The sequence below is a fragment of the Gorilla gorilla genome, chromosome 16 (genome assembly GCF_029281585.2).
Source record: "Gorilla gorilla gorilla isolate KB3781 chromosome 16, NHGRI_mGorGor1-v2.1_pri, whole genome shotgun sequence".
Classification (NCBI taxonomy): Eukaryota; Metazoa; Chordata; class Mammalia; order Primates; family Hominidae; genus Gorilla; species Gorilla gorilla.
Window position 1 is genome coordinate 29,892,665 of NC_073240.2, and position 18,873 is coordinate 29,911,537.

The window sequence follows — 18,873 nt, forward strand, 5'->3', positions numbered from 1 at the left end:
TGTGTATATATGTGTGTGTGTGTGTGTGTGTATGTGTACGTATATATGTGTGTATGTATGTGTGTATATATATATATATAATTTTTTTTATTTGGTTGGTTTTACATTCCTGGAATTGACTCTCCAGCAGGGCAGCTGTAAATATGAATTCCTCCGAACTGTTGTATGCATTGTTAATTTAGTAAAGTACAGTTTATGCTTTCCCACAGTTGGTTTAATTGTTAACTGTCTTGGAAAAATCCATTGTTGCAAAAACAGGAAAACCACTAATTGAGTGAATGCGTGCATTTAGGGATGATGGATTTCTCAGGTCTCTCTGGAAGCAAGTGTGTGCCTTGTGCAAATAAAACATAGTTTCTGTTTCTCAGTCTTTTGGTGTAATAAGTGAGCCATGTGCTCTAGCATCTGTCTGGATTATCCGGAGCTGGTGGCAGCTGTCACGGGTGTGGTGCAGTGGGGCCAGGCGTGTGTTAGGAACTGGAAGCTCTGGGAAGCCAGGCTCTGCCTCCACGTGTGAGCCAGCTGTAGAGCGTCACTGCTCAGAGTTTGTCTTGACTCATCCCGAGAAGGGCACGTGGAGGTCTGTGTCCCATTCCTCACCAGCCACTGAGTTACTATGGATGGAGGAGATGAGATGTGTGCAACTGTTCTGCCACAGTAAAGCACTCAGTCAGTGCAGTCACCAGAGTTAGGATGTGTGAGTGTTTTACCAACCTGCCTGCTGGGTTTCAGACACCTGGCACTACCTCCAGCCTCTAACTGATTCTGGCTAGTACGCGTGAAAGCCGTCAGCTGAGTGATGAATGGACCGATTTTGGCCGCAGGTCCCTGCACTTCCCATCTGGCCTGACTGCTAGATTCTGAGCCCCTGAGGCAGGACTGAGTGGGTCACATTGATGGCTGATTGTCTCGGGAATGGCATTGGGTGAAGTCGAGGTTTTCCTGACCCACAGCTCCTACTAGAAGTGCCTTTCTTTTGTGCATGTATTGTGAAGATTCTGCCTGTGAACTTTCTCTACCCTTTGAGTCCTAAGGTTCAGGTACCTGGAGAGGAGCGTGTCATCGTTTTGCAGGTTGGATGTGCGGTTGTTGGGGAAGACGTCTTTGTGCTGTGTTGGGTTGGAAGCTTTGAGAGCAGAAGCCCCTCCAGACCAAGAACTCCTGATTGTGTCTTTCCCTTGGGCTTTCGCAGTTTTCAGCTTCTAAATTAATTGCATTTTATTAAGTAATGGTTTTCTTCTTGATCACAGGCGTGCCTGTGCTTAATCAGCACTGACGACTGGTGCTGCTTCAGTTGATTTGATACACCCAGAGGCAGCCTCACCTCCAACTTGTCTTGACTTCATTTGGGGAGCTGCCGTGGGGGACCCCTGGACTGGCAGCATTCCCACCCCTCACTTTGGCAACCCCGGCCTAACTCCTTGTATGTGTTGCTCCTTTTATCTGTCACATAGGGTGGCTTAATCTAATAGTGGAAACAAAGGGGTGCGGGACACTAACATGGTAGGTCTCACCTTGCCCGTCATTCACCTCTCAGTCCTTTGACACTCAGGGACTCTGCAGTGGTAGAACCGGGGGCAGGTACCCTTCACTTTTCTTACCCCCGAGTCCCTTTGCCTGGAGCTCTGTCCATCCATCCACCCATCTACTCAGTAGGTATTTTCTGAGCAGCTACTGTATTCCAGCTTTCTTGTTCCCAGTTTAGAGCTGGGTGGGATCAGGAGGGAGCGCATGGAGTGGGCTGCTGGAGAATGTGCAATGGCATCGGAGCCCCATTCTGGCTCTGGGTCCAAGGCCCTCCTAGAGAGGCACAGTCTGGCAGATGTGAGAGCCCCATGGTAGGTTGGGGTGGATCATGGACCCCATCCTATAAGAGTGGGTGGGTTTACCCCTTCAGAGCCCAGGCCAGAAGAGCCCTCCAGGAAAAGGGCCAACCTGGAATGGGGCACCCTGGGCACAGGGAGGACTATGTGGTTTGTGTAGGTTAGAGCTGGAGATGGGGGTTGGAGGGCAGTTGCTGACGATTAGGAGCTTGGTGGCCCTAGAGAGTCCTTGCTGTGGGTTGGGAGCGAAGCAGATGGGCCAATAACAACGCATAGTTTACCAAGCGAACTCTAGGAGAGTGATTTCTGCAGCTGGCTTCCCTAGCAGACAGGTCAGAGCGTGGGAGAAGGACGCCGTCAGGGGCATGTTCAGGGGTGCATCTAGAGGCGAGGGGAGGGTGCGGGGAGGTGCTGGTGGAAGATGCACTGCATGGGGTGGGGAGGGGCTCAGTGAGGACGCAGGAGGGTGGCGGGGGCAGGTGTCTGGCCAAGGCAGCTCCTGCGTCATTGGGGGCTCCAGAGCCCGCTCCCTACTGTGTTCTGTAGGAGGCGGCTGCTGCTGCCAAGTCCCAGCCTTGCTAGTGAGGACGTTTAATTTTACCCTTTAGAGATTTACAGGATTTCTAGATTAACTTGCCCCTGTTTTTCTAAAAGAACGACAAAATCCATGACAAACCGTTCATCACATTATTAACTGGCTCACCCAGCCTTAACCTGTGCAGCTCCGCCAACTTACCCTGGGCACACAGGGAGGCCTGGGTCCCGCAGGCAGCTCCAGTGTGCAGGGGTGTGGGTGACAGCGCAGGTGTGGCCTCCCTGCTGCTGGCCCCCGGTGGCTGGCCTCAGCCTGGCTGGGCACGCAGGCTGTCCTTACGGGGCTCCCAGTAGCTTTCTGGTCCTGCATCAGGAGAGGGGACTGCAGAGGGCTTGGGAAAGGGAGCGGGAGCGGCAGTGCTGCAGGATGATGGGCTCCAGAGGCCTCTGCAGCAGGGGTAGTCTGGGGAGACATTCGGGTGCCTCCTGTCCATGGCCTCGATGTGCCAGGGTGCCTGCAGCTTGGGCCCTCTTCCCCTTTCAGGTGGAGGGAGCTGTTCATCCTCTGGGGGCTGCTGGGCCAGAAATATCTCTTACCTGATAATGTCAGGCATCAGAGGTTCCTGTTTCATGGGTAAGTTGCTGTATGTTTTGGGGCTGCAGTCAGTCTGTTTTTCTCACTGGCATGGCATGGGGGTGGGGGGCAGTGTTCCCTCCCATGAGGCCCATGTCCACCTCATTATCCCTGTCTGCTGGGACTGCGCTGGATGCTGGCTGAGGCTGACTTTGTTACTTTCATGCGCCATAACTGGAAAGGCCTGCTGCTTGTTAGGCTCCTTAGAATTCTGATTTGAAGGCTGGGCACGGTGGTTCATGTGGTAATCCCAGCACTTTGGGAAGCCGAGGAGGGAGGCTCGCTTAAGCCCAGGAGTTTGAGACCAGCCTGGGTAATGTAAGGAGACCCCATCTCTACAAAAAAATAGAAAAGTTAGTCGGATGTGTTGGCTCACGTGTGTGGTCCTAGCTACTCGGGAGGCTGAGGTGGGAGGATCCCTTAAGCCCAGGAAGTTGAGGCTGCAGTGAGCTGTGACTGCATCACTCTACTCCAACCTGGGTGACAGTGAGAACCTGTCTCAAAAAAAATATCTGATTTGAAGGAGAGGGAGCTCTATTTGATGCAGGGGTTGGGGGTGGAGAGCACCTCTGTGAGCAGACCTTTCTGTCATCTTGATGGTTTTAATCAGATATCTAATATTATATTAGTAGTTCACGTCAACTGATGTCCCAAACCCACTTTCTTCTCTTCTCTTGTCTTCTCTTTTCTTCTCTTCTCTTTTGAGACAGAGTCTCATTCTGTCGCCCAGACTGGAGTGTGGTGGCACGATCTCAGCTCACTGCAAGCTCCGCCTCCCGGGTTCACGCCATTCTCCTGCCTCAGCCTCCCCAGCAGCTGGGACTACAGGCGCCCGGCACCACCCCCGGCTAATTTTTTGTGTTGTTAGTAGAGACAGGGTTTCACCGTGTTAGCCAGGATGGTCTCGATCTGCTGACCTCATGATTCGCCCACATCGGCCTCCCAAAGTGCTGGGATTACAGGCGTGAGCCACTGCGCCCGGCCTCTTTCTTTATTGTGATGTAGAGAAACCAAACTCTGGTGTATTTAATCCATTCTGTTTCACAGCAGGGATCACTGCCTGGCTCACCTGTCATGGTGTGGGGGTAGTGCCTGATTCTGGAGATGGGCTATCATTGTGCTGACTGGGTCAGCAGTGGCTGCTCCCAAAAAGTCCCATAAAACCCACCCGTATTTGTAGAAATCCAAATAGAGTTTACTTCCCAGTGGTCACCCTTTTAAATACAATTAGATTTAGTTTCAAGGAAGTAACTGGAGTTATAATACATTAATTTGGGACTGGTTTTTGTCCCACCCATCCAGTCCCTGACAGTGGTCCCCAAACTCTCAATCATGTTCCTTATTGGAACCTTCCAGGCTGGCATAGGCTTAGGGTCCATTACGGGTGTTCAAGGTCCAGAATTCATGTCACCTGATTGCTTGGACACAACTGGACCTCACATCTCCGGCCCTGACACCAGAAACTAGGCCTCCATCTGCCAGTGTCTTAGTGGAATCTATTTTAGCAAATGACTCATCTTAAAATAATGCACTATGTAATCAACAAGAAAATGAGAGAACACCCAGTAGGAAAATGGCAAAAGACACGACACACACACACACACACACACACACACACGTCCACTAAAGAGATGAAAAAGTACTCCACTCCGTTAGTCATCAGGGAGATGCAAAATGAATTGTAAATGGGACACCATTCCACACCCACCAGAATGGCTAACATCAAAAGAGCAGAAAAAGCTGGGTGCAGTGGCTCAATGCTTGTAATCCCAGCACTTTGTGAAGCTGAGGCGGGTGGATCACCTGAGGCCAGGAGTTTGAGACCAACCTGACCAACATGGTGAAACCGTTTCTCTGCTAAAAATACAAAACAATTAGGTGGGCATGGTGGCGGGCGCCTGTAACCCCAGCTACTCGGGAGGCTGAGGTGGGAGAATCACCTGAACCCCGGGAGGTGGAGGTTGTAGTGAGCCGAGATTGCGCCACTGCACTCCAGCCTGGGCAACAGAGCGAGAGTCCGTCTCAAAAAAAAAAAGAAAAAAAAAGAGCAGAAAATAGCAGGTGTCGGTGAGGATGTGGAACAAATGGACCTCTGATTGTTGGTCAGAGTAGACATTCGTACAACTGCTTTGGGAAGCTTTTTTGTAGAATTAACTAAAGCTAAGCTTACATATACCCTATGACCAGCAGTCTCAATCCAAGTGAAATGGAGTAAAATGGGCATATGGGCATTAGTGACCTTCAAATGACATCAGGTTCTAATCCCTGAAACCTGTGAATGTTACTTTATATGGTAGTGGTTTTGCAGATGTGTTTAAGGATTTTGTAATGAAGAGATTGTCTTGAATTATCTGGGTGGGCCCTAAATGCCATCCTCAAGGATTGTATAAGAGAGAGGCAGAGAGAGATGTGACCAAGGAGGCGGAAATTGGAGTGATGCGGCCACAGCTCAGGGAGCACCGGCAGCTGGGAGAAACTGGACAGGGCCAGGGAAAGGATTCTCCCCTGGTGCCTCTGGAGGGAATGTGGCCCTCCCAACAGCTTGATTTCAGCCCAGTGAAACTGCATGTAGACTTCTAGCCTCCAGAACTGCGAGAGAAGAAATGTGTTTTCAGCCACCCAGTTTTGTGGTCATTTGTCACAGCAACCGTTGGAAATGGATACAGCCATCAAGAGACACACAAAAGTGTCCATAGCAGCGTGATGGTAACTGCTAAAGTGCAAATAAACCAGATGGCCATCAGCAGCAGAATAGATCAGTACCCCGAGGGTCTTCTCACAGGGCCCACTGTACGGCAGGCCGAGAATGAGCACTCTGCAAATGTGGCAGCTGTGTGGATGGGGCTTGCCACGTAATGTTGAGCAAAAAAAACCCCAGATGCTAGAGTGTGTAATGCATGATTCTGTGTCTAGGAAGGGCAACAGACAACTGTCATGTGTGGAAATCAGGTTGCCTTCGGGAGATGGTACTGAGAGGAGGCCCGGGGGAGGGAAGCGCAGCTTTTGGAGGTGCTGATGATGTCCCCTTTCTCCATCTTGGTTTGCATGGGAAGGTTCCATTTATGCTATGGAACTTTTCTGTATGTATGTATTTCAAGAAAAGGTATAAAAACAGAGCAGTTCATGATCTTGGAGTTTTCAAGGTGAAATTTGAATGGAATGAGTCACGGCTTCTTCTACTGCTAGAACAATACTATCAAAATTGAGATTATACTTAATGTGAGATAATTAGATTTTGCCATTACAACAAATGCTACTAAATATTCAGATGCACACTATATTTTCTAAGTGAGATCAGGGTATGTAAACCCGAGTAGGACGCTAAGATGTATATAGATTTAATTGGTGTGGATAAGTTATCTGCAGGAAATGTATTTTTATTTCTGCATATAAAAGAAGCTGTGCTTTTAAAGAAAACTAGACACAAGTAACCAAATGTTTAAGTATCAAACATTATGTGGTTGCAGTTGAGAGGGAAACCAAAGAGCTGTAAGAAGAGCAGTCGGGGGGAGATGCGGCGCATGGAGAACTCATCGAGGGCAGCCCCATGTCCTCGCAGCCCAGAAGTCCTGGGTGGAGGTTCTATGGCACCACCTGGCTACCTGCCTCCCCAGGCAAGGGCCCAACCCCTCAGGTCCCCAGAGGCGCCCCATCTCCTTTGCCCACGTCTCTCCCCACCTGCCTTCCCTCCCTCATCCACCTGTGAACTTCTCATCCCTGTGGACTCTACTTTGCCCCTTCCCGGTTGCCCCCAGAGCTCTTGTTCTGGCTGTGAGCCCACCAGGATAGGGCCATGTCGCTGACTTTAGAGGAGAGAGACTCTTTGTCTGACGACTGTTGACCTCGTAACCACTCAGCTTCATGGGCCACAGTGTGCTTGAGTGAGCACAGCCGTGGCGTGGGTTCACCTAAGGCTTCGTGGAAGCCGTGTTGCGTTGCAGCTGGTTGGAGGCTTCCGTATGCTCAGGGCGTCGTGTGTGCCCGGCCTTGCTCTGCACAGCTCATCTGTGCATGTGAGCTCACTTCCTCAGCCTCCCACAGAGGCACTGGGAGACTTTGGACTGGACACGCGTGCAGGCCTGGTCATGGCATTCCTGCAAGCGTGCTATCTGCGGGCTGTTTCCGATTCACAGGGCAAAGGGTGTAGATATGCAGAATGAACATGTAGGGACCTTCGTGGTCGCCTCTGTGTGTTGGATCGGATAATAAAGTGAGGAATGTCTTTAAAAAAATTCATTTAGATAGTAATTTAGTTTTATTTTATTTTGCAAAAGTACAGATCTGTAATATACTATGAAGAAACCAGTCTTTCCCCCAGGATGCTTTGCAACACAGTGGTGTGAAGTGTGGGAGAGTGTGTCGGGAGAGATGAGGAGGCAGGGCAGGGGTGGAGGGTCGGAGAGCAGGAGGTGAGGGACCTCTCGGGGAGAGGACCTCAATGTTGTGTCAGTTCCTTTCTAGGTGAGGAGTTGGAGCCCTAGACAGGGGAACTGGGCCATGGTCACGGGCGGCAGAAGCAGAGCCTTTGTTTGCACCAGACCTTGACCCTGTGCCCCGTGGGTCCTCCCAACCCTTCTTCCCGGCCTCCTCTGGCTGGACTCAGGCTTCTTCGTGCTCATCAGACCTGAACAGCCTGGCAGTGTGGCTGTGTGGGAATGGGTGACAGGTGCTGTTCTCTCCAGTGCAAATCACTAATGCTGGGCACCATGCATCAGCGTCGTGGTGACGGCAGCATTGGGTGGATCTTCAGGGAATGTCGCTTGTGCCCTCTCAGGGGCTCTGAGGGTCCCACATGACAGAGACCAGCATCCACTGCCCTGGCCACTCACTCAGGTCACTTTATGCTTGGTGACACATCATAGTTGCTCAAACTGAAGCCTCCCTGTGGCTTTGTCATCTTCTTTCCAGCCAAGGGAGCTGTCCTGACAGACTCTCCCCATCACCTTGGCATTTTACTACTGTGGTGTGTTTGGTGACATTTGTAAATGTGATGATTTTTTTTTGCTGTGCCCTTTGTTGCTGTGGCTGCTTCTACAAATGTGAGGATGAGCCATCGGGGCCGCTTCCCTGCGTTTTGAGCCCTTTAGCCTGGGTGGCGCCGCTGTGTGTCCTGTTTCCCTGTCAGGATGTCCTATCCCATCTGCAGCCTCTTCACCCTGCAGGGACTTCTCTTGTGTCTCTGTCCTGTGGCTGACTGGCTGCCTGGCAGAGAGGAGGCACTCATTTATTTGCACACCCCCTCACCCAGGTCCTCCTTGTAATATGTATTGTAAATTGTGTATTTACAACTTACCCTTGTCCACATGCATGCGGCCCAGTGCCCTGCCCCTGGCTGGGGCTGACCCCTGGATCCCAGCACCTGGCACAGCACCTGCAACTCGGTAGCTGCTCCAGGAAAGTGGTCAAATGGTTTCAACAGCTCCACACCCTGTCCCATGTCAGAGAGACTAGAGTACCAAGCCCAGCACTGTTCCGGTGGTCATTTCCAGGGATGTGCGTGAAGCAAGCTGGTGTCATGTGATGCGGTCACTCTAGGACCTCAGAGAGATTTTGTGTCTTCAGCCATACTGCAGGCACGCTTGGCTCTGTCCTGGTGCTTGGGGAGCACAGTGGCTTCATCAGCCATCACCGTGGCCTGATGATCTGAAAGGGTGTCTGAGGGGTGGGCCTGGTGGTGCTGCCTCTACCCCCAGCCCCCACCCAGCTCTGGGGTTTGGGGTTGTCTGAGCCCCACCCCACCCTCCCAGATCCAGTGGGAGCCAGCCTGGCACGGCAGGGCCCTGTGGCTTGGGCCAGGCTCTCTCCGTGGTCTCCTGGCTGGCATTTGCACTATGGAAAGCCCTTCTTCCTATGGGCCTGTCCTTGCCTTCAGCACAGCTGGGATTTGGGGTGGGTTTTCAGTATGCGGTGCTGCGTGTGGTTCAGAAGCACAGACGCGTGACTTCTCTGTGCCCTGGATGCTTTCCAGCTGCATCTCCCATGTTCTTGGTTGGGGGGTGGCGCTTTGTTTATTGCACCTGGGGGAGGGTTGAGTGGTCCTGGATGCAGCCCCTTCTCATCTCCCTGTGCCGTGGCCACACCCCTGACTGTTTTTGCCCTGGATGATTGATGTGGGAGCTGGACTGTGGCCAGAGACTCTCCCTGCCCATGTTGGCCTGTGGACTGCTGCCTGGCCACCCTGCGGGGTTGGGGACGTCTCAGGAGTGAGCATTCCAGTGTTTGCAGTGCCGAGGGCATCATGCTGGATTCTGGCACACACACAAACCAGCATCGGGAAGCCTGGACCCTACCCTCGGGGAGCTTTTGATATGTGTGTGTGTGTGTGTGTGTGTGTGTGTGTGTATGTTGGGGGTCTGGGGTGGGGGAGGGGAAGAATAAAGGGCCAGATGGGGCTCCAGTGAGGTATGGCAACAGGAGGGAAGATTCAGGCCTGAGTGAAGCAGGCATCACAGATGGGGGCTCATAAAAACCCGAAGGTAAAGGGGGGTGCATTTCCATCCTCGCTCCTCCAATGTGGACTGCACACAGTGACCTCTGTCCACAGAGCCCAGTCAGAAAGGGGAAGCAGAAACCCAACACACACCGCCTCAGCCTGGGGGCCACAGTTGGCGCCAACAGCAAGTCATGTGGGTGGCACATGCCCTGGGTGCCGTGGAGGGAGGAGGGCACTTTCCCTCTGTATCCGTCCTCCCCCAAATCTGTTACCACTACGTAATTATGAGGAAAACTCCAGACAAATTCCATTTGAGGGGCATTCTACAAAATACCTTGCCAATGCTCTTCAAAATATCAAGTCCATCAAAACAAAGGACACTCTGAGATGCTGTCACAGCCAAGAGGAGGGCCCTCTTCCCCTTTCAGGTGGAGGGAGCCTGAGGAGACGCGACAGCTGAACGTGATGTGCTGTCCTGCAGGAGGTCCCGGAGCAGAAAGAGGGCGCTAGGAAGAAGCTATGGAAATGCCAATGAAGTATGGACTCTAGTTAATAATAGTGGATTGAGATTCATTAATTGTGATTCATATGCTGTGCTGATGTATGGCGATGTTAATAATCATGGAAGGTGGCTGTGGGTATATGAGAACTCTGTGGAGTCTGCTCAGTTTTTCTGTAAGTCTAGAACTGTTCTGAAAATGAAGTCTATTAATTGTTGGAAGGCAGATTGTGTCCCTCCACCATGTCCCTGGTGGTGGGACCTTGGCTCCAAACCTCACTGTTCCCCCATCTGTCTCAGGACCCTCAGCTTTGTCATCCTTTTCGGTTCCTCTTTACTGTTCCCATGAAAACTGGGGGGCAAGCTCATGTTAGTATTTAGAATATGTATGTTTTAGTGCCCCAAGTTTCTGGGTGCTTGAAAATGACCGGTTTCTCAGATGCAGCCTGCCTGGGTGCTGGGGGCCATCCCTGGGAGAGAGAGAAGCCCAGTGACTTGAGCTTGGAAGATTTTGAAAACAAAACATCAAAGCCTGGTTTGCTGACGTCCTGTGGCCCAGTTTACTTTCTGTGGTGCCAGCCAGGTTCCATGGGTCTGATGACGCCGGCAGCAGTGTCCCTGGCCTCTGGCTTTATCTTATGTTCACTAGAAAAGAAGAATATGTCCTGTGATACTTGATCCCCTGATCAGCCCCTGGGCTCACTTATAGTCAGTGACAGAGGCCATGTTTTTTTGGGGGGTGATATTGGTCACGATAGACGACGGTGACCAAAGCTGTTGTAAGTGCGGTTGACCGTCCAGTGAGGAGGCAAAAGAGAGCCAACATCTTCATGAACTGGGCTGGCACCTGAGCATTTATGGCCACGGCATAGCTGAGTAGCTGGTCGATCCACTTTGTTCCTGCAGAAAGGGTGGCCTGCTGGGGACACAGAAAAACAGCCCTGGCCACTGAAATGGCCATTTCAGCTTCAAGTTACATAAGCGTCAGCGCCTGTATTTGTGGTGGAGGCCCAGGATGAAATGAAATATTGCCCAGGGAGGGCAGAGCTGCAGTCCTGTAAATGGGCGGGGACCCCGTGGTCTCGTGGAGTCAGCAGGGACAGCTGCGGTTTAGTGGAGAGTCAGAGGGGGGCCTTCCTGGGACCCCACTGCCTCCCTACAGTCCAGCTTGCGGCTGGCAATGACATCCACTTTGCAAGATGATGTGAGTCATGACAGAGCCAGGACCTGGCACACGGGAGGTGCTGGGTGAGGGACAGGCAGTGCTCTGTGGTGGGCCAGTGGTGGGAAGGACGCTTCTGGAAGGCGGAAGACCTACACTGCCGGGGCCCTGGGCAAGTCACAGCCTCCTCACTTGTCCCTGAGGAGGGACAAGGACAAGTCAGAGGAAGTGATTCCTACGGATCTTACCACTCATCCGGATTTTGTGACAAAATTAGGTTGAACCATATGAAACTGTTATTTCTGTATGTCAAAAAGTGATCCAATATAGGCAACTTCATATGCCTCAACTCAGCAGTTTAGCATTACAGCGATTTTTGGCAAGAGAGAACACTTTTATTTAAAAAACATTATTTTTAGTTATCACATATGAATTCATTCATTGTATTGGAAAACAGAGATAGCAGAAAGCGAAAGGAAGAAGCTTTGAGATACCAGACTCCACCCGCCGGGGGCCCTCCTGTTGTTCGCCCACGATTCCTCCCTGTTCCTGGGCACCCTGGCTCCCAGCATTCCTTCTCCTGGACAGTATATGAGGAGCCCTTTCCACAATCATGGACGGTTTCTTCCACACCCAGCCATACGAGTTTGTCCTTTCTGGAGCTGGATCCCAGGGTTGGACATTAAATTTGTTTAGAATGTTTTTCTGCTATGAATGAATGCTGTAATAAATATCCTTGTAGTTGTGTTTTTTGTTTTTTATTGGCAGATATTCATGATCCCTTACTATAAATTTACAAGAGTAGAATTGCTGGGCAAAATGTTAAGGCTTTTGGTTGACATCTGGAAAGGTTTTATTACCCACTGACAGTGAGAGGGAGGGGTTGCCCTCCCCTCTTCCTTCCTTTTCCCTCTTCCCTTCCATCCATTTGATGGTACACCATTGAGCAGCATCCAGCAAACAGTGTTGGCGGCCCCCCTCGTTATCTGCAGCACGCAGACTCCCTGTGTCCAGCAAACAGCGTTGCAGCACCCCTCAGTGTCTGCAGCACGCAGACTCCCTGTGACCCAGCTTCCTAGGCTGGCTGGTGGTGTTTGGAGAGGAAATCAAGAACGTGTGGGGAAGCCCGTGGAGAATTTTAGAGACTTCCCATGACACACGAGGCAGTGGGAGTGGGGCTGGAGAGAGACTGTTAAGTTATTCCAGGGAGAGAGGCCTTTTCTGATTGTCCCACTCACCAGCACACTGAGGGGTTGGGCCACTGACCTGGTGGATTGGGGACCAGAGCCCTGGCTTATGTGCAGTTGTTTCTTTTGAACATGTCTTATTTTGCTGGTGATCTGGCAAGTAGGTTGAAACCAAGCCCTCCCCCAGTTCCTCAACCGCCTGGGACTGCACAGGTGCCTGGGAGTCTGATGGCTGGCAGGCTGCCTTTTGAAGCTTGGCCTGGTGTCCCAGAGCTGTTGGTTGCCCTAGGAATCCAAGGAAAAGCTGCCGAATTCTGCGGCCCCAGGAGGATCTTTGTCCTCCTTTTGCAGAAGCAATAGGTGGATTTGCTCTGTTGAGCTGGAAGGAGGAATTTTTAGATTTCCTCTGGCTGAAGAAGTTAAAATGGAACCATCTACATCAGTTCCCCACAATTGGACTTTGAAGCAAGCTTTCGGAAAAATGGACTTGACTATTTTCTATGCGTGGAAGCAAATTCCTTGGGAACTTCTGGTGAATTTTAAAGTGCTTGTCTATTTTGTTTCATTCTCCAGTACTGAGAAGTCTTTAATAACTAGAGGCTGCCTGGGTAGGTCAAGGTCTGAGGGGCAGCACTCCCCACCAGAGCTAGTCATTAAATAGATCTGCCATCTGTAGTTTTTGTTTTGCGTTTTGAGATGGAGATGTTGCTGTGTTGTCTCTAGGCTGGACTTGTACTCTTGGGCTCAGGCAATCCTCTCGCCTCAGTCTCTTGAGTAGCTGGGGCTACAGGTACATGCCACCGCACCTGGCTTGATATCTCTGTTTTAAAAATCCTGTCTTCTAGCAATTATCTTGTATCTCTGGAGAAGAAAGGTGCCATTTTTCTGGCAGTGGAATTTGGGGCTGAGAAGGACCCTGGCTCCATCAATGGGGGCTGGCGTCTAACATGCTAGATCTTAAGATCCTTTAAATATTTTTTCTGATTATGAAATTAAAATGTACTAATTATAAGGACTTGAACTTTACAGAAATGCATCATGTAGAATAGAAAATGAAAGCTTCCCCCCAAGTTTCACCACTGCCCCATTCAGTGCCCACAAGGATAATCATTATTCACAATTTGGTGGAGACTCCTCCCATTTTTTTTTTCTGTCTGTGGAAATATTTTACTTGTCTTTTACACAAATATATGTCTTAAAAGTATTTTTCAACAAAATGAGATCCTATTGTAAATAAGATTTGCAGTTCGATCCCCCAGTCGTGTGTCTTAGCCATGATCCCTTGTCCGTTGTGCATAGCAGCATTATTCTTTTTTAAAAAAATTTTACTTTAAGTTCTGGAATACACGTGCAGAATGTATGATAGACTAGATAAAGAAAGTGTGGCACACATACACCATGGAATACTGTGCAACCATAAGAAAGAATGAGTTCATGTCCTTTGGAGGGACTTGGATAACGCTGGAAGCAGCATTATTCTCTCTGACACTTGCACAATATGTGACCATTTACTTATTGAACTTTTGGGTTGTTACCATTTTTCTCACTTATGGAAAATGCTGACATGTGGAGTCTCGTACATTAAACTCTTGCGTCTGTGTGGGGTTGTTTCCGTAGCATAGGTTCCTGGAAGTGGACTTGCTGGGCTGAATGGTTTGGGCATTCAGAGTGTCAACAGATATTGCCAAGTTGCTCTCTGGACAGGTGGTGACCATTTTAAATGATGCTGGTGTGTGTGGCAGCGGTGTGACACTCTCTGGACATCGACACTCTCTGGACATGATCAGAAACCACGAAGACTTTGTGGTTTCATTCAGTCATGTGGGTATAAAGTGATAGCTTATTTCATTTTGTATTTGTAAAAATTGTGAATGACAACAAGCTGCTTCTTGTGTGCTTAATACTAATTTGAATTTCTCCTTCTAATTCTCTTTTTCATCCTTGCCTCTTTTCCTCTTGACTTGTGAAGGTTTTTTTTGTTGTTGAATTATAGGTGTTCTTGGTACATAGGGTTATTCCTCATTTGCTATATATATTGCAGATATTTTTTTCTCAGATGCCACTTGTCCTTTGATTTTATTTAAAGACATATTTGGCAATGCAAAAATTTGGAAGTTTTACATTGTTAAATCTATCAAGCTTGCTTTATTTACCCTGAATTTTGTATCTTACTTAGAGAAAGGGTTTCTCTACCCTAATATATATAAGCCCCCTCCTGCATGTTCTGCTAATACTTGATAGTCCAGATTTTTCTACATTTACATCTCTTATTCAATCTAAAATGTATTTTAGATATGGTGTGAGTTGGGGATGTAGATTTTTTATAGGAGTATTCAGTTTTCCAGCCTAATTTCCTAGTCAGCCACTTTGACCTCTCTCTTTTGGCAGATTTGTCATGGGTTAAGTTGCTGCTGTGTTCTGAGTGTTTCTCCTGTGTTTCTGGATTCTCCATTCTAATTTACTGCTTTATTCTTGTGCCGATATCTACTGTACAAGTTACTGTGGCTTTTGGTAAGGCTTTGTTATCTTAAAGGGCCATTACCTCTTCATTCCTCTTCTTTTTTCATTTTCCCCCTAACCTTTCTTCTATATTCCTTTGACTAGAATCATCCTTTCAGCAGGAGCCAGGCAGAGCAGCTGTCCGTGGGCTCCCCAGTTGGCCAGAGCTGTTGGCCAGGATGTGGAAGGAATCAGGCGGGAGCCCCCAGCGGGATGGTCATTGCGTTGTCTCTGCACCTAAGTGATTTGTTTTTGCAGACATCAATGCTCAGGATTGATCAACCTCAGGATCAATGCTTGGGAAGTGTAGAGCTTGCGTCCCATCATAGATATGACTCCGAATCTGTGGGGACTCTCCCCGGGCTGACTGATAAAATGAATGGGCACCTGAGCCACTCTGTGTGATGCTGAAAACCAGGAGCGCTTGGGCGACCCTTTCAGCCATAAAGTCTGCCTTTCCCCAGGGGAGTGGCCGCTGCTGGTGTATTTTCTATTTGAACCAACTTAAAGGGGCCTGCCCAAGTTTCAGAAAGAAACTCAGGTTCTTGACATATACAGGGGGAACCCTTTCGTTTCTAAAATCTGTTTAAAAACCTTAATGTTATTTAAAAATCCACTTTACCATTGGTGAAAATATCCTCTTACGCATTTGCAGTGCACCTCTGTCCTCTGTGAAGTACCCCGTGAGTGCAGGCCTGTGCCCGTGACCTGGCTGGACCCTGGGGTTTTCCCGAGCCGTTGTCCCTGAGCTGTTTGTGCTGTAGACAGGGCAGCCCTGTGGGCCTGGATAAGAGGTTTTGCATGCTCCTTACAGTTCAAAGCAGGCGTGGGCCATCTTCCCTGACTCCTGCCTTGTCCTCCAATAGTAAGTCACGCCCCTGTCACTCCCTGATGGAGCCACTCCACTGAGGTTATTGTTGTTTTTGTTTGTTTGTTTTGTTTTCTTGTTTTTTTTTTGAGACAGAGTCTTGCTCTGTCGCCCAGGCTGGAGTACAGTGGCGCAATCTCGGCTCACTGCAAGCTCCGCCTCCCAGGTTCACGCCATTCTCCTGCCTCAGCCTCCCAAGTACCTGGGACTACAGGCGCCCGCCACCATGCCCAGCTAATTTTTTGTATTTTTAGTGGAGATGGGGTTTCACCATGTTAGCCAGATGGTCTCGATCTCCTGAACTCGTGATCCGCCCGCCTCCGCCTGTCAAAGTGCTGGGATTACAGGCGTGAGCCACTGCACCGGGCCCACTGAGGTTATTGTTGATTTTACACTGGGGCTTTTCTTTGGGATACCTCAGGCTCCTGGTTACGCAATAGAGGAAACATTCTGAGAGAATCGACTGGTGAGATGCCTGACACCGCTCTCCTGGCATCTGACATCAAGGATATCTTAATATTTCTAGTTTTTAAAAATTGTGATAAATAACACATAACATGACATTTACCACCTGAAATACTTTTAAGTATATGATTCTGTGGCATTAAATACACTCAGTGTTGTGCAACCATCACCATCATCCATCTCCAGAACTTTCTTCATCTTGCAATCTGAAATTCTGTGTCCATTAAACACTAACTCCTCCTTCCACCTCCCCCAGCCCCCGGCAGCCACCATTTTACTTCCTTTTTTTTTTTTTTTGAGACACTGTCTTGCTCTGTTGCCCAGGCCGGAGTGCAGTGGTGCAATCTCGGCTCACAGCAAGCTCCGCTTGCTAGGTTCACGCCATTCTCCTACCTCAGCCTCCCAAGTAGCTGGGGCTACAGGCGCCCGCCACCATGCCTGGCTAATTTTTTTTTTGTATTTTTAGTAGAGATGGGGTTTCACCGTGTTAGCCAGGATGGTCTCAATCTCCTAACCTCGTGATCCGCCCGCCTCGGCCTCCCAAAGTGCTGGGATTACAGGCTTGAGCCACCGCGCCCAGCAACCACCATTCTACTTTCTGTCTCTGTGAATTTGACGATTCCAGGTGCCACATGTGAGTGGAATCATACAATCATTTATCTTTTTCCAACTGGCTTCTTTCACTTTGCGTGACGTCCTCAAGGCCCATCTGTGTTGTAGCGTGCGTCAGAACTTCCTTCCTTCTTAGGGCTGACTACTGTCCCCATTGTATGGATAGACCATGTTTTGTTTGTGGTTCATCCCTCAGACATCAAGAATATCTCACACAGTAGGAAGAATCCAAGAAGCCAATGAGGACTTTCATCTTGGTCGCCTCTGTGAGGGTTGGGTGGACAGGCCAAAGCTACCTACTCATCCTGCATCGAGCTGGATGCTGGGCACAGGTGCTGGGCACAGAGGATGCAAACTGGAGCAGGAGCCAGTTCCTGCCCCCAAAGTGCAGCAGCAACATGCCACGTTAGTGCCAGCCTATCCGGGGCTTTATAAAGCTAAGAAAAGAGCCTGTATCCATCCTGAAGGCCGTGTGACCACAGGGCTTCTAAAGGATGCTTCTGTGTTCCCAGAGTTAGGTGGGAGCTCTTAGAAGGATCTCTTTTATCCCAGTGCTCTTGCTAAGAATGGAAAGCCCCTCTGCGTGACTGCAGTAGCTGGTGCGATCCTCTGGTCACTTGTACCAGTGCCGGGGAGGTCGTGGCTTGCAAAACTCACCTCTCATAATGGGATGCCAATAAATATTATCCGAAGTTGGTATACCCAGAAAGAGAGTTTAAACATTATTTAGAGAGGTGGAAAACAGCCACCGGTAGAATTAAAATCAGAAATAATGACAAGGATGGCCAGCGGAGTGGGGAAGTCCAGATTGGGGACTGTGATGTTTCATTATAAGCCCGTTCAGCATTTGCTTACTTTGGTCTGAGTAAAAGAATTGTCTCCTTTTTTTAGGGCCATGTCCAGCAAAGGACTGACCATCTGTCAGACACGCTGGTCAGTTTTCCTGGCAAAGCAGGGTTGGAGGTTTCTGTCCTCAGGTGGGTGGGCAGGGACGGCAGCTTGCCGTAAGGTATCCAACAGCACCAGGGGCAGGAAATGAAAAGTGCTCAGTGATTGGTGGGATAATGGTATCTAGCACAATGATTCCTGCCAAAATCTTAATGGTGTGCAATAAATGAAAATGCTGCCCCAGTCAGATGGGACCAGCATTTTTCAGCAACCTTCAAGGTCTTGTGTCACAGGAATGAAGATCCGAGTATTTCCCACCCATGGAGGGGGTGGTGAAGGAGTTTTCAGTCCTGGGCACCCTGGGCTGTGCCGAAAGCCTCTGTGTCACACTGCCTGGGTTAGTTGGGAAAGACAGCTCCCACCGTTCTCTTTTAACCCTTGTCCTTTTGTACCACAGCAGTTGCTTTCCTGGAGATCAGAACCATGTCTGGGCTTAACATCATCTTTGGAAATCCTAAAAGGCAATGAAGAGATTTTTCTCTTTTCATTTCTTTTTGATACAGCCGTGTCAGTTTGAAATTTTATTTTCATATCAGTTCTAATAGTGTGTCTGCTTGACATAGTTTCTGTTAAATGGGCTTGATATGAAGTTATTTAAAAATTCAAATATTTAGAGTTTCAGGGCCCATCGTCTTGATTTTTGGGGCAGTACCTCAATTTCATACGGTGTTATTCTTTTCCAGAGAGATGGGTCACTGAATAATTTACATTTTATGGTTGTTTTATGAGAAACTATTTCTGGTTATAAATAGTAAACATCTTCTAGGTTTTGCAGTAAGAAATAATGGATTATGTTAGAAAAAAGAATCATAAGAAGATGTGATTTTAATTTTGACTATTTTGACTTCCTGTAAGTACCTTCTGGAGCAGAAGGTTTTTTCTTCGTGGATTCTGCATCTTGGATTTGGGGACTCTGTTGCACTGAGCTGTGCTCTGTGGGGAGGAGCCTGTGGCAGAACAGTTTGGGTTCTGCTGGCCGCCTTTCACTCTATTCAGGGAGGCTGGGTCCCACAGAAAGATGACAGCGGTTAGGTCTTGTTGGGAGGAAAACGCGGCTACCAACCCTGGACCATTTTGCTTCCCCTGAACAAATAAGACAGTCATTTGCCTGCTTTTGGGGACGGAGCCTGTGGTTTGCACAGGGTGAACGAGGTGGCAGCTGGCTTGCCTGCTGGCCTGCTTCCTGGAGATAGGATGCTCAGACCCACC

The 18,873-nt window shown here is 49.3% G+C and overlaps 1 protein-coding gene across 7 annotated transcripts in view; it reads left to right on the top strand.

Annotated features, from left to right (window-relative positions):
* The first annotated feature begins 2,972 nt into the window (after window positions 1-2,972).
* APBA2 (amyloid beta precursor protein binding family A member 2) overlaps window positions 2,973-18,873 on the top strand; it is a 222,511-nt gene continuing 206,610 nt past the window's right edge. For 3 of the 7 annotated variants that reach the window (XM_063698435.1, XM_063698436.1, XM_063698437.1), the window contains exon 1: window positions 2,975-2,991. The gene's annotated coding sequence lies outside the window, so the exon portion shown is untranslated. Of the gene's footprint in view, window positions 2,992-18,873 lie in introns of all 7 variants that reach the window. The other 4 variants (XM_063698431.1, XM_063698432.1, XM_063698433.1 and 1 more) reach the window with 2 other exon arrangements.